A 15281-nucleotide genomic window follows, 5' to 3' on the forward strand; every position below is an offset into this window, starting at 1 on the left:
CATAGTTAAGGTCAGGGTTAGAGTTAGGGTCAGGGTTAGGGTCATAGTCAGGGTTAGAGTCAGGTTCAGGATCAGGGTCAGAGTCAGGGTTAGAATCAGTGTCAGGGTTAGTATCAGGGTCAGGGTGAGTGTCAGGGCCAGGTTCAGAGTCCTGGTTAGAGTCAGGGTCAGGGTTAGTGTCACGATCGGATTCAGGGTCAGACTAAGGGTTAGAGTCAGGGTTAGGGTCAGGGTCAGGATCAGAGTCAGGGTTAAAGTCAGAGTCAGAGTTAGTATCAGGGTCAGAGTCAGGGTCAGGGTTAATGTCAGGGTCAGGACTAGAGTCAGGGTCACGGTCAGAGTTAAAGTTAGGGTCAGGGTCAGAGTCAGGGTTAGGATTAATATCAGGGTCTGGATCAGGTTTAATGTCAGAGTCAAGACTAGAGTCAGGGTCAGGTTCAGGGTTCGTATCAGCGTCATGGTCGTGGTTAGGGTCAGGGCTAGGGTCACGGTTCAGGTCAGGTTTAGTATCAGGGTCATGGTTGTGTTCAGTTCCTGATATGGAGGAATGAGTCAGGGATGGGGATAATTTTGAGTCTGTCCTCATCTCCAAGAGAGATTTCTCTTCGCTCACACTTAGGCAGTGCTCCTACAGGATCATCCTGATTTTACTGCCTTGTGATCTGCAATCGGGTATCTTGGGATATTTGTTAGATTCATGTGGCTTTGTCTCGACAATGGGAAAACAGGTTGATTCCTGTCGATTCCAGGTTCTGCTGTCACTGCCCCACAGCCATTGCCCAGGTGAAGGGGGGGGGGGGGGGGGGGGGAGTGGCAACAGGGAGGGAAGAGAGAGAGAAAGGGGGTTACTGAGGGAGGGAAGAGAAAGAGAGAAATGGAGCAACTAAGGGAAGGAAGAGAGAGAGAGTGAAATGGAGCAGCTTGGGAAGGGAAGAGAGTGATAGGGAGCGACTGAGGGAGGGAAGAGAGAGAGAGGGAGGAGTAAGAGAGAGAGAGAGGTAACGCAGACAGAAGGAAAGAAGACAGAAATGAAGGTGAAGGAGGGAGAGGGAGAGACAAAAGACCGGATGGTGAAAAAGAGGGAAAGAAGGTCAGAGGAGAGATAGCGTTGAAAAGTGCATCGCTGGAAAAGCACGGCAGGTCAGGCAGCATTTGAACAGCAGGAGAGTCGATGTTTTGGGCAAAAGCCCTTCATCAGGAATGTGGTGGGGGGAGGGTGGTGGTCGGCTGAGAGAGAAATAGGAAGGTGAAGGTGGGGGTGGGTCTGGGGGGGAAGGTATCTGGAAAGGGGTCCGCCCTCTTGACCTGTCCTACCTGTCCATCTTCCTTCCCACCTATCTGCCCCACTCTCTGCTCCAATCTATCACCATCACCACACCCCCACCTGCATTTACCACCTATGGCCTTCCCAGATACCTTACCCCCAGTCCCACCTCTACCCTCACCCTCCTATTTATATCTCAGCCTCATTCCTTCCCCACCCCCACCATCACCACTACCACATTCCTAATGAAGGGCTTATGCCTGAACCATCGATTTTTCCTGCTCCTCAGATGCTGCCTGACCTGCTGTGCTTTTCCAGTCACACTTTTCGAATTTGATCTCCAGCATCTGCAGTCCCCACTTTCTCATGGTGGGGAGAGACAGAGGGCTAAGGAGACGAGAGGGAGAGAGCGAGAGAAAGAGAGCAAGAGAGAGCGAGGCAGAAGAGTGAGTGAACAAGGTATAAGGGGAGAATGTGAGAGAGAAAGGCAGCCAGACATAAAGCAAGGGGAAAGAGAGGGGGGCAGAGGAGGGAAAGAGGCAGGAATAGAGAGAGAAAGGGGAAGGAGAGCGGGGCAGAGGAGGGAAAGAGGCAGGAATAGAGAGAGAAAGGGGAAGGAGAGCAGGGCAGAGGAGGGAAAGAGGCAGGAATAGAGAGAGAAAGGGTGTGTGTGTGTGTGTGAGAGAGAGAGAGAGAGAGAGACAGACAGACAGATATTGACAGAGAGTAAGAGGGGATAGAGAGAGTATACAGGGACAGACTGATTGTATGAGTGAGAAAGTGAGACTTCTAGAGACAAAGGGAAGACAGAGTGAGAAAGAAACAGAGAGTGAGATCGAGGTGGACAGACACATGTTGAGTAGGAGGGCCTTCAGGCAGTGGATGGGTGAATGGCCTGTCTGTGTTCCTGGGAGAAGGTGACAGAGCTGATGAACTGATTATCCTGACCATGTTAACCAGCAAATCTCTCCGAATTCACACTGTGGGGCAAAACGTATCCAAGGTCCCAGTGACAGGGATCCCAGCAAATTCCTGCATTCAGTGAACTGCATCCCTCACTGCCTCCCAGGTCAGTGACTGCCCGGAGACCTCATCCTGAGGAGGGAGGTAACTGAATCTCAACAGCCCAGCCTGGGAAAATATAATATAACAGTCAGGGGGTTAGAACAATGTTCATCAACACTGTCCCATTAAACACTCCCCAGGATAGGGACAGCGAGGGGTTAGATACGGACGAAAGCTCCCACTGCACTGCCCCCCATCAAACCCTCCTATTACAGGGAGCTCAGGGTAGAGGGTTGGGGTGAAAGGAACCAAAACAGATACACTGAGGAGGTGGTCATGGTCAAAGTCAGAGATCCACTGACCATGGGGGGGGGGGGGGGAGAGAGAGAGGGAGAGAGAGAGAGAGAGAAGACAGCTTCACAGAGAGAGAGAGAGAGAGAGAGAGTGTGAGAGACTGACAGAGAGACAGAGACGGAGACATAATGAGACAGAGAGAGCAGACAGAGACAAAATGAGAGTGTGTGTGTGTGTGTGAGAGAGAGATAGAGACAGAATGAGAGAGAGATAGACAGAATGAGAAAGAGAGAGACAGACAGAAAGAGAGAGAGAGAGACTGTGAATCTACAAGGTTAAAAATCACGCAGCACCAGCTTCTCATCCGACAGGATTATTTGGAAGGACAATCTTGTACTGTCAAATAAAGCTGTCGGACTATAACCTGGTGTCGTGTGATTTTTCTCTTTGCCCACCCCAGTCCAACACCAGCACCTCCACATCATAAATCTACAAGAGCCTGGAAACATAAGAAGCAGAATAGGATTAGAGAGAGTATTGCTTTCTAGTAAAAGCTACTGTAACGTGTTTCCGAATAACGTTGAGGCTGTTTATATTGGAACCACTTTGTGATTAGTTTAGTTTGACAGGTTCAGTGTTGTGTGACATCTGGGCAAATATATCCTTAACATTCTCAGTGGAGTTGTCTGACTTTTTTAAAGGAGGAAATAGACAAGTCGTGTTTTCGAATTCACTTTGAGGATGTGGGCATTGCTGGCTGTGCCCAGCATTTCTTGCCCCCTCCCTAGTTCCCTTGAGAAAGTGGGGGTGAGCTACCTTTTGAACTGCTGCAGTCCATGTGCTGTGGGGCAGACCCACAATGTCCCTTAACGGAGGAAATTCCTGGATTCTGACCCAGTGACATTGAAGGAATGACGATGTATTCCCAAGTCAGGATGGGGAAGGGCTTGGAGGGGAATTTGCAGAGGGTGATTTTCCCATGTATCTACTGCCCTTGTCCTTCTAATTGGAAGTGGTCGTGGGTTTGGAACGTGCTGTCTGAGGATCTTTGGTGAATTTCTACAGTGGATCTTGTAGATACAGGTAGTTCTCCTATAACGTTGGAGTTGCCTTCCAGCCAAACTTCGCTTAATAGAAACAATGAGGCTGATGGGAAAAGTGGGGTTGGGGGCAGAACAGCAAAAAATATCACTCACAATCGCTCACAAATCATCCAAAAGCCTAAGACAAACTACAGCACTGTCTAAATGAAGAGATTAGATTCCTTACAGATTCCTTTAGGCCCAGCAAGTCCACACCAACCCTCCAAAGAGTATCTCACCCAGACCATTCCCCTACTCTATATTTACCCCTGACTAATGCACCTAACACTGTGGCAATTTAGCATGGCCAATTTACCTAACCTGCACATCTTTGGATTGTGGGGGTTAACCAGAGTACCCGGAGGAAACCCACGCAGATACAGGGAGAATGTGCAAACTCCATGCAGACGTGACATTGAAATAATATTGTTACTACAGGGATAGAGGGTCGTGATCATCACCTTCAGGTACAGTTGTGGTTGCAAATGCAGATGGCTGTAGTTGATTGTCTTCTGACTGTTTGGGGGTTGGTTTAAAAAAGACATCCCACTTTTGCTGCATTGTTCTTTTTCTTTTGTCTTGAAGAAGCTGTTCATAGGCGGCCAGATGGAATTGTATTGAACAAACTGCTATCCTGTGTCACAAAGCTGATCTTTGTTTCTAAAAGCTGTTCCTTTTCTCAAGGATACTGTGTCCTTGATCTTTTTCAGAGGGTCATAAAACAGTCTAGGCTCCGAAACGACTGGTTCGGTACAGAGATGAAAGGGTTTACTGAGAGGCCATTTTGTTTATACATAAACAGATGAGACTTTAGGCCAAAGCTTCCATGTTTGAGAAGTGACCTGTATAATGAAAGGGGAGTGGTCAGACCCGGAAGCTGCAGTCTTGTTTGAGTCAGTTCAGCAGTGGGCTATGTGGAAACAGGCTACTAGACTCTCCCTCCCTCTTCCCTTCTAACTTTGACCCGTAAGGCACTGTTTCATTTTTACTGTGTTTAAGGGGGTTTGCTTATTGGGACTGTTGTGCATATTCGGAGCAGCATAATTAAGTCTAGTTTGGATAAACTGAGTTCTGTTGGGGTTCTTTATTCTGCTCTTTGTGTTTCATTCTGTAATTTTATGAGTAAATTTTTATCTGTTTTAAAATCTGGTAGTCAACCTAGCTAACTTATTCCAGGTAATTTTCACTACAGATTTACAGAAAAAAACCCAGCAAAGTTACGGTCTAAGCTGCTTGCTTAAGAATGTTTTGAGTGGTGTGGCCTTGTCCATAAGACCTGTTGTAATCTGCGTTATAATCATTGTCCTCAAAGAACTGCAACTGCCTCTCAATTTCCCTCAGATCTTCATAAATGCATAAGGCTTTCTCTTTTACTGTGAGAAAGGTTGTCTCAGTTTGCTGTTTTGTTTGATCACCTACCCAAACACTTTGAAGCCTCTCAATCTCTTCAAGTTCCTTTGGCTGTGCCTTACAGATTTGCTAGCTGTCATGTTTGTTCCAGCAATACAGCTTGCTTCAATCTTTTCAGCGTTGCCTGTAATGGTGCATAAAGTAGACTCCCTCCTCCTGTTAATCGAGCTATTTCACACATTCTCTTCGTACATTCAAAATGTTTTATAACATCGAGCTTCTCTTCTGGTGTGATAGCCTTTCTTTTGCATTCACCACTGACAACTTTATCACCAGGACGCTTCTGCCTAACATTCCTGTCACTGTCGTTTTTTGCAAAAAATGGAGGGACATAATCTAGGAGTAGATTGTGTTATATGCAGGTACAAGAACAAATTAGAAAGGCAAATGGTCTGTACAAGAATAATGCAATCCTGCAGGAATTATACAGGAATTATACAAGAATATTCTTGGCTCAGAGAGAGAGCAATGAACATTCATTAGTTTAATTTTTGAGATGTACCTCTCACATTCTCTGACAGCAGCTGACATCGACGCGTGAAATGATCACCGCTGGAATCACACGACTGCAAACAGAGGTAAGCGTTCTTAAAAATATTGTTCCCTCATTCTTTGGTAACATTACAGCCAAATGACGCTGTCAAAACGTGCTTTATATATAAACTACCTATAGCACAAACTGCTGTTGCTGAACTTTGGTGGTGGAGGGGGTGGATGGCTGTGGATGTGGTACCAATCAAGCAGGGGCTGCTTTGTCCTAGACAGTGTCAAGCTTCTTAAGTGTTGTTGGAGCTGCCCCCATCCAGGGCAAGTGGGGAGTATTCCATCACACTGCTGACTTGTGCCTTGTAGATGGTGGACAGGCTTTGGGGAGTAAGGAGGTGAGTTACTCACCTCTCAAACTCCTCTCAAACTCCTCTTCCCCCCCCCCCCCAGTGAAAAACAGTCCCAGCTTATCCAGCATCTCAATCCATCATTCCTGGCAACAACCTGGTAAATCTTATCTGAAACCTCTCCAGCTTAATAATATCCTTCCGATAGCAGAGAAACCAGAACTGGACACAATACTCCAGAAGAGAAGAGTGAGGACTGCAGATGCTGAGGATCAGAGTCAAGATTAGAGTGGTGCTGGAAAAGCACAGCAGGTCAGGCAGTGTCCGAGGAGCAGGAGCAGGAGCATCAGCACCATTCCTGATGAAGGGCTTTTGCCCGAAATATCAAATTTCCTGCTCCTGTTCCTGTACAACCTCAACATTCCAACTCCTGTACTCAAAGGACTGAGCAATGAAGGCAAGTGTGCGAAACACCTTTTTAACCATCCTGTCTAAATGTGACACAAACTTCGAAAAATTATGTCCCTGAATCCCTAGATCTCTCTGTTCTACAACATTACCCAAGGCCCTCTTGTTAATTGTATAAAGCTTGTCTTGATTTGTTTCTCATCCCTAACAGGTCAGACTGTCAGCTCCCCTATTTTATTCCAAATACTGAGTGCATTGAGGTACAAGGTTTTTAAACTACGTTCTGCTGATTTGTCTGTCTCTTTCAATCTTTTCTTGTGTACCACACTTTCCACACCCTCCATCATTAGTTATTCGTTCCTAATAAACACTGAGCCTCATCCCTATCATTTACACCAACTTGTAACTCACATTTATATGTTTATAATTCCTTCCCTCGCCATGGCCCATTAGACTGGCCTGGCCTGTTTATTCTATTAACCTCTACCTTCTATTCACTATCTTACCTGCTGCTTTGGTGCCCCCCTCCTGCTTTATCAGTACTCAGAGATATAGAGTCACAGAGATGTACAGCATGGAAACAGACCCTTCGGTCCAATTCGTCCATGCCGACCAGATATCTGAACTGAATCTAGTCCCATTTGCCAGCACTTGGTCCATATCCTTCTAAACCCTTCCTAGTCATGTACCCATTCAGAGGCCTTTTAAATGTTGTAACTGTACCAGCCTCCACCACTTCCTCTGGCAGCTCATTCCATGCACACACCACCCTCTGCGTGAAAATATTGCCCCTTTGGTCCCTCTAATATCTCTGCCCTATCACCTTAAACTTATGCCCTTCTAGTTATGGACTCCCACACCCAGGGAAAAGACCTTGTTTATTCAGCCTATCCATTCCCCTTATGATTTTATAAACCTCTATAAGTTCACCCCTGAGCCTCCGATGCCCAGGGAAAACAGCCCCAGCCTCTTTCGCCTCTCCCTGTAGCTCAAACCCTCTAACCCTGGAAACATCCTTGTAAATCTTTCCTGAACCCTTTCAAAGTTTGCAACATCCTTCCTATAGTGGGGAGACCAGAATTAAACGTCACATTCTGAAAGTGGCCTGACCAATGTCCTGTACAGGTGCACCATCACCTCCCAACTCCTATACTCAATGCACTGACCAATTAAGGTGAGTGGATCAAATGCCTTCTTCACTGACAGTCCTGGACCCAGGCACCAGGGAGGCAACACACCATCCTGGAATCTCCTTTCGACCCTCAGAACCGCCTGTCTGTGCCTTGAACTATTGAGTCCCTGACACCCATGACATACCTGCACATACCCTGCTGAACAACAGGGCTATGTGTGGGTCCACTGTTCTGACTGCTAATTCTGAGAGACTGTTCCCCCAGAACAGTCCCTAAAACGGTCTGGCTGCTTGAGACGAAGAAAGACAGAGGGCTCCTGCACTGACTGCCTTCCCCTTGTAACCATCCCCCATTGATCTGCCTCACTCATTGGCTGATGTTCCCTCCCTGAGATTCCTGCCTACTTAGCTGTGGGTCCACCACTGATCTCAGGGATCTGTTAGGATCTGCAGCTGCTCACCCTATACAAATGAAGCCAGTGAGACAGTTGCACAGTCCTGGAGTCAGCCTGTGTCACAGGTAGAGCACCTGATGTCCCAGCCTGCCATTATCACCTTCTAGTTCCTGTTTCATTCAGAAACAGATGGATGGAAATCCCCCTGATTTTATTGGGTTTGGGTTCATGAGGCAATCACTGGAGCTAATTTCTCACTAAACTTCACACAGAGAGTATCCCACTGACAAATACACTGTAAATATTTTCCAGCATAGTTCTATGGAATTGAAGTTCCCACTGTTCTAAACCTTCAAGAGTTTGAACCTGAAAAGGTCTCAGTTAGTTAGTTAAAAATCATACAACACCAAGTTATAGTCCAACAGGTTTATTTGGAAGCACTAGCTTTCAGAGCGCTGCTCCCTCATCAGGTGGTTGTGGAAAATAAGTTCATGATCACAGAATTTATAGCCAAAGGAGTCCACTGTCATGGAAAAAAGATACAGTAACCAATTTTAGACTAAATATTTCATCTTTTAAAATTGGATATGCTGGTTCCTGTTCTTTGATATGTAAATCCCAGAACTTCTTTAAAATTACATTCTCAAGATAGCTCAGCTTTTTAAGCAAGAGATGTGAAGTCTGTCTGTGTCCTAACGTTATGTCAGACATACAAGCCCTCTACATAGTTTTACAGAGTTTTACATGGATTGATGCAGTTTTTGAGCAAAATAAAATGTAATTCTACAAAAACAAGTTCACCCCATAAACTTATATGTATGTGCATGTAGGAGTGACAGATTGAGTGTGAGTATGAGTGCTCGTGATCAGGTGTATGTGTATATATGCGTGTGTAAGCTTGGTTAAGTGTGGGTGTGAGTGAGATGTGGTATGCGTGAGAAGGTGCGTGTGTGGGTGTGATTGCAGGGGGATATATTGTGGCCATATGACAGAGAGCTTGTGTATGAGAGAGGGTCTGCGTGTGTGTGTGTGTGTGAGTAGTGTAGTGCAATGGGGTCACCTGTGCTGTGACATGAACCCAAGGTTCTAGATGAGGCCATTCCCATGGGTACCGAACTTTGCTATCGGCATCTGCTCAGCCACTCTGCATTGTTGCTTGTCCCAAAGTCCAACTTGGAGGATGATCACCCAAAGGTCTGAGGCCGAATGTCCCAAACTACTGAAGTGTTCCCCGACTGGGAGGGAACACCCCTGCCTGGTGATTCTTGTGCAGTGCCCATTCATCTGTTGTCGTAACATCTGCTCAGTGTCACCAATGTACCATGCCTCAAGGCATCCTTGCCTGCAGTGTTTGAGATGCATTCACAGCAAACTGACTGATCTTCAGGACAACACCATACAACATTATCACGGCAGACACTGCAAGACCTGTCAGAGTGTCGACACCATTACACATGGGGACACCTCCCACCTTGTACGCAGTAGGTACTCATGTGAGTCAACCACCATTGTCTATCTCATACACGGCAGGCAAGGATGCCCTGAGGCTTGGTACATTGCCGAGACCAAGTAGACACAACAGCGGATGAATGGACACCGCACAACAAGCACCAGGCAGGGGTTCTCCCTCCCAGTCGGGGAACACTTCAGCTTTTTGGGACATTCGGCCTCAGACCTTCAGATGACCGCCCTCCAAGTTAGACTTTGGGACAAGCAACAACACAGAGTTGGCGAGCAGAGGCTGATAGCAAAGTTCATACCCATAGTGATGGCATCAACTGGGACCTTGGGTACATTGCACTATACACTCTGACACACACACACACACACACACACACACACACACACACACACACACACACACACACACACACACACACACACAGAACTACCTTCATCTGAACATTTACAAAACTGATTTAATCATATTTCACCCTGATACACAAGCTCTCCCCTTCCACCTTTTTTTTAAGTGCATACCCTTCATGTCCTATAGTCTCCAAATTTAGCTTCAATGGCAAATCCAATCCCTCATTAGACTAATCCTGAAATATTACCTCTAATCGAGACCTTACCCTTCAAACAGCATTATCAAGCTGTTATTTTATAAATAGTGAAAATTTCCTCAACTGTAAGATTGGCATTTCCCTTCAAGATATCACAGCCAATGCAGGAAACCTTGCAATTTGACAACAACTGTGGTATCCAAAGAATCCAAATCCAATGTTATAAATCAGGATTATTCATGATTGTTTGTTTAATTCACATTGTTGTATGAAAAACACTGGTGAAGAAAAATGCCTTGTGTCAAACTGACTTCCTTTTGAGCGTGCTGAGTGATAGGTAATTGTAGGTTAAAGCCTTTTCTTCATGCAACAACTCCCTGTTCATGCCATAAATTCACCTCGTAATTTGTTACTGGAAGTGATAAATGGGCTGGGAGAAGCAGTTCATTTGGCTTAGCTTGCACTCAGCTCTTTGTTGAAAAGTCATGAATTCAAGCCCTACTCTAGAGACCTCAGCACATGATATGGTTTTATAGATAAGCGCAGTAGTGAGTAAATCATGCATTATCATGGGTGTTATCTTTCATCTGACTTACAAGCTGAGGCCCCAGCTATCTTACTGTCCTGGTCTATTTGAGAGGCTTTACCATTAAGAAGTTGATTGTCATATTTGCCCACCTAATCAATTCCTTTTTTTTAAATCCATCCATTTAGATAAATGGTATAAGCATAACATGTAATCACTCTTTCCTAAGTATGCTTCCATACAACTGTTTCCGCTAAAGTGGACATCGAGTAAACTCTCCAGGGACGGATGCCAATCAACAGTTGACAAGATGTCAAACAGAACCATTGGGACCATTCTTTACTTCAGACTTGGGTTAAAATCTATGACCTTTATCTCCATGTTAATGCAACAAATTGTATTCCTTTCCAAATGGCAAGTAGGATCACTAATTGGACAAAAACTACAACAAGTCTTTTTTTTTTAATTTTGTAGCTGTTGGGATTGCACATTGAATCAATGGTTTGAATCACTTATTAAATGCAGTTAATTTATACTGGCCCAGGTTTAATGAGATGCAGCAAGTATCATGCACTGCACTAAAGGGGAGAATCAATCCCCTGGTGTACCTATGATTTCTCGACACTGGTAATAAAACTAAAAATTGTGCATAGTGAGGAAACCTATAGACTAACTGCAGTCTCTTGGCACACAAGGTAAAATCAGGAATTAGAGTTCACAAAATCTAATTCACAGTATTTGGTACTCTACAATCATTCACACGTTTTTAATAAATCATGCGGCATGCAATATTTTCCAACAAGCTTGAAGTAATAATAGCTTCTAGTGAAAACTTTGATCTGCATGCAATCAGTGACACCATTGACTTTTGCACATGAAAAAGAAACGTGATTTAATTGTAAGTGACCTTTCAGCTGGTATGCAATTAAAAGTAGTGTAAATTTGGTCCATAGATATTGTCGCTGTCCTAATTATCATGCATGGCTCAACCTTGTCTCATATTCAACACTTCATCAACACCAGCTATTTCCTGTTTTACTAACAATTTGCCTCAAGAAGTCTCCAAATTCAACTAATAATTGCAGATTTTCTGATAATTGTTTGAATAGATTTAAATGTAAATTTAGCTCTAAAATCTGATCAGGAACTTGTTTATGCAAATGAAGCAATGATCTTCAGTCAATCGGAACAAAGGTTTACATCCTGACTTCACTTTCTCAGTTTCTTGTGTAACCAAGGCCCACTCAGAAGGTCCTGTCCTCATTTTGTCAGTCATGACTCTTTGAATGCTGGACATGATTCAATAAACAGAAATGTTATTAATTCACAATAACGTTAGTGAAATAACTCAAACAGGTTGGTATCCCGTTACCAAATTCCCCTTTATTTACCCGAGCAGAGTACTTGACCTTGGTCTGGCTTCCTCACAGTCAACTCTCAGAGTAAACAGAACCTCTGACATTCTTGTTTACATCAGTCAGCCAAGACTCCCTCATTGGACCAGGTTAAGAGCCGCAGTCAGGGAACTCATTCTATGAGGTCCATCTGGCTGACCTTGTTACAATCACTGTATCTGTACCCCTCTACGTCTGGACACATGGGCCTGTTCCTTTTCTTGTAGCCTCTCCAAGGGAGTTTTCCATTGGATCTGGTTCCTCTGACTCAGCCTCCGATACTGGCAATGTGTACTGGACTGTACCCCACCTCTTGCACCTGCAGCATTTGGAAAAAGTTCATCCTCTTCTTCAGGTTGTAAAGGTATTGAGGTTATGACATCTGCTGTATCCATCTTCAACTATGGGCGGCATGGTGGCACAGTGGTTAGCACTGCTGCCTCACAGCGCCAGAGACCCGGGTTCAATTCCCGCCTCAGGCGACTGACTGTGTGGAGTTTGCACGTTCTCCCTGTGTCTGCGTGGGTTTCCTCCGGGTGCTCCAGTTTCCTCCCACAGTCCAAAGATGTGCAGGTCAGGTGAATTGGTCATGCTAAATTGCCCGTAGTGTTAGGTAAGGGGTAGATGTAGATGTTGGGGTATGGGTGGGTTACGCTTCAGCGGGGCGGTGTGGACTTGTTGGGCCGAAGGGCCTGTTTCCACACTGTAAGTAATCTAATCTAATCTAAAACTCTGAAGTTTCTTTGACACCAGACGGGGGGGGGGAGAACCCACAAGTTCTGACAGCCTTTCTGATTGCTCTGAGGGGCCAAATAGGTGTTGCTCCTGCCCTGTTTGCAGGATTACAGCTTTTATGTAGTCCAGGATTTACCCGGCCATTCCCACGAATGGGGGAGCTGCGGGCTATCAGTTTTGACCTTGTTGGCACTCTGGGCACTGCCCCATCAACACAGCAATCTGCATCCAATTCTGGCCACCAGACATAACTTCACGCCAACATCTTCATTTTGGAAACCCCTGGATGACCCTGGTGGGATTTTAGCCAATATCTCGCAGCGGCCTTTGCTTGAGAGATTACTCTTGCTCCCCATAATAAAGTGCCATCCTCTACAGTTACCTCGTCTCACTGGGTCCAGAAAGATTTCAATTCTGGTTGTGATGGCCATTTTGTTTCCCCACAATCACCAGCTGTTTTGATTTTGTCAGGATCAGATCTTTTTGTGCCTACAGTCTCCCAAAGGCAGCACCACCAGTGCCAAAATGCCCCTGGCAGCAGGAGGTAGCTGGAGTTATGGGTGGCACAGCATTGTCCACTTTGAGTAGCCCCAGCAGGGGTTTGTGGTCTGTTACTATAACAAATTTACTTCCGTCAAGTTATTAGTGGAACATTCTCACACCAAAGATGACCACCAAACCTTCCTTCGCTATCTGCGCTCTGCATCAGCCAAATTCTGGGAAGCATATGCTGTCAGGCGTTCCTCTCCATTGGATAATCCGTGAACCAACACTACCCTGATGTCATGTCAGCACCAGATCTCACTTGGGATCATTGTTTGCCAACACTTTAGACGATAATATTTACTTCTTCACTTCCCTGAAGGCTATGTCTCAGCTACAAGATCATTCCCAAGGCTAACCCTCTTTCAATAGCAGATGTCAGGGTGTCAGGACAGAGGCCAGGTAATGTATGATGTTTCCATAATAATTCACCAATCCAAGGAGAGACCTAAGGTCTGGTACAGACGTGGGAGCCCGGGTCCTTTTGATCGCCCTCACTTTACATTTCAACTGCTGTACCAGTCTTATTGACTCTATAGCCCAAGTAGGTCACTTGGGTGCCTGGAACACATTTCTTTCCCTTCTAAAGCATACACCCGCCTTGGAGAAATGTTTCACAACTATGTCCAAGATCTCAAGTGCTCTTTATTGGTCTTCCCTGTCATGAGCACATCATCCAGATAAATGGCAACCTGGGATAGACATTGTAAACTATTCTCCATCATCCACTGAAAAATGGCACAGGCTGACAATACTCCAGATGTCAGTCTCATATATTAGTACAAACCCTTATTGGTATTAATTGTAGCATACATCTGGGAATCCTTACCTAACCGCAGTTGCAGATACGCATGATTCAAGCCCAGATTTGTGAAGGCCAGTTTTGCATATACGTCTTCTATACGAGGGATTGGATACTAATACAGCTGTGAGAAGCAGTTTACCATTTACTGAAAATCCCCACTAAGGTGAACTGACCCGTTGGTCTTCACATTCAGTACGACAAATGCTGTCCATTCTGCAAACTGGACTAGTTTGATGATACCTTCACTTTCTGACCTCTTGATTTCTGCCTATACTTTTGCTCATAACAAATGGCACCGGTTGGTCCTTGCAGAAATGTGGAATTGTTTCCTGGTCAACATACAAGGTGGCTTTGGCTCCTTTGATAGTCCCTAGCCCTTCATGAAAAACCTCCAGGTATTTAATCAGGACTTCACTTAGGCAGCCACTTTCTCATTGAAAAATGTTGAGCCAACCGAGTTGAATCTTTCTTAACCAATTTCACTCCATCATGCTTCAGTCCGCACCTTTACTACAGTCAGTGGTAACTGAACAAGCTGCTTATTATATGAAACGAGAACCAAAGTTATACCATTGACCTGATAAAGTTTCCTGAGTGTAAGTTCTCAGTCTAGTTGAGGTCTTAGACAAACTTAATTGTTGGAGTCCACAGCAAATTTTTTTTAAGTTTGGTTCTGCAATCACTGATACAACCATGTTGGTATCAACCTCCATTAGAACCGAATGACCATTTAACCAAGTGTTTACTTTGGTTCGAATTTGGATGTTGCTAAGCAATTTAACTGTTCCATGACAGGTATAGGTGGACTTTCCAGGGTGTGCATTGTTTTGGATACTATCATTCTCATACTCAGTTCAGACCTAGTGGGTCTCTTTTGCTGTCTGAAGTCCACACACTGACAGCAATCACAATGGTTTGCCGGCCCGGATCCCTAAGAAAATTTTAATAATTTGTCCGAGGCTTGGCTTTGTTTCAGGGTTTTGTTGTGGGCTGACCTAGAGTCTTTCTGTTCAGGATATGTCCTGAAAGAGGCTATGCAATTACTTTCACTCAAGTGGTGTCCCCCAAGCTCAGTCGAACTGGCAAGGGTTTCCACTTCCATTGGTGTATTCTGTAACTTATGTGTTCCGCTTTCCACATTTTCTGATGACAAAGCCAGTTGTAGTGTCTTTTTAAAGTGCAGTTGGGCTCCATCTAATAGGTGTTTTTGCATAGTTACATCATTTATCGCACAGACCAACTGGGGTCTCAGCATCTCATTAACAGTGAAACCAAAGTCACATGCCTCTGCCAGTCATCTTAACCTCATCAAAAATCCCAAGACGGACTCCCCTGATTCTCAAACTGTCAAGTAAAACAAATAGCATCTCAGAATTAGAGAGGGCTTGAGCTCATAATATTCCTTAACTAAATCCACCAACTCTTGAAAAGTTTTAGTATCTGGTGCTT

The sequence above is a fragment of the Chiloscyllium punctatum genome, chromosome 15 (genome assembly GCF_047496795.1).
Source record: "Chiloscyllium punctatum isolate Juve2018m chromosome 15, sChiPun1.3, whole genome shotgun sequence".
Classification (NCBI taxonomy): Eukaryota; Metazoa; Chordata; class Chondrichthyes; order Orectolobiformes; family Hemiscylliidae; genus Chiloscyllium; species Chiloscyllium punctatum.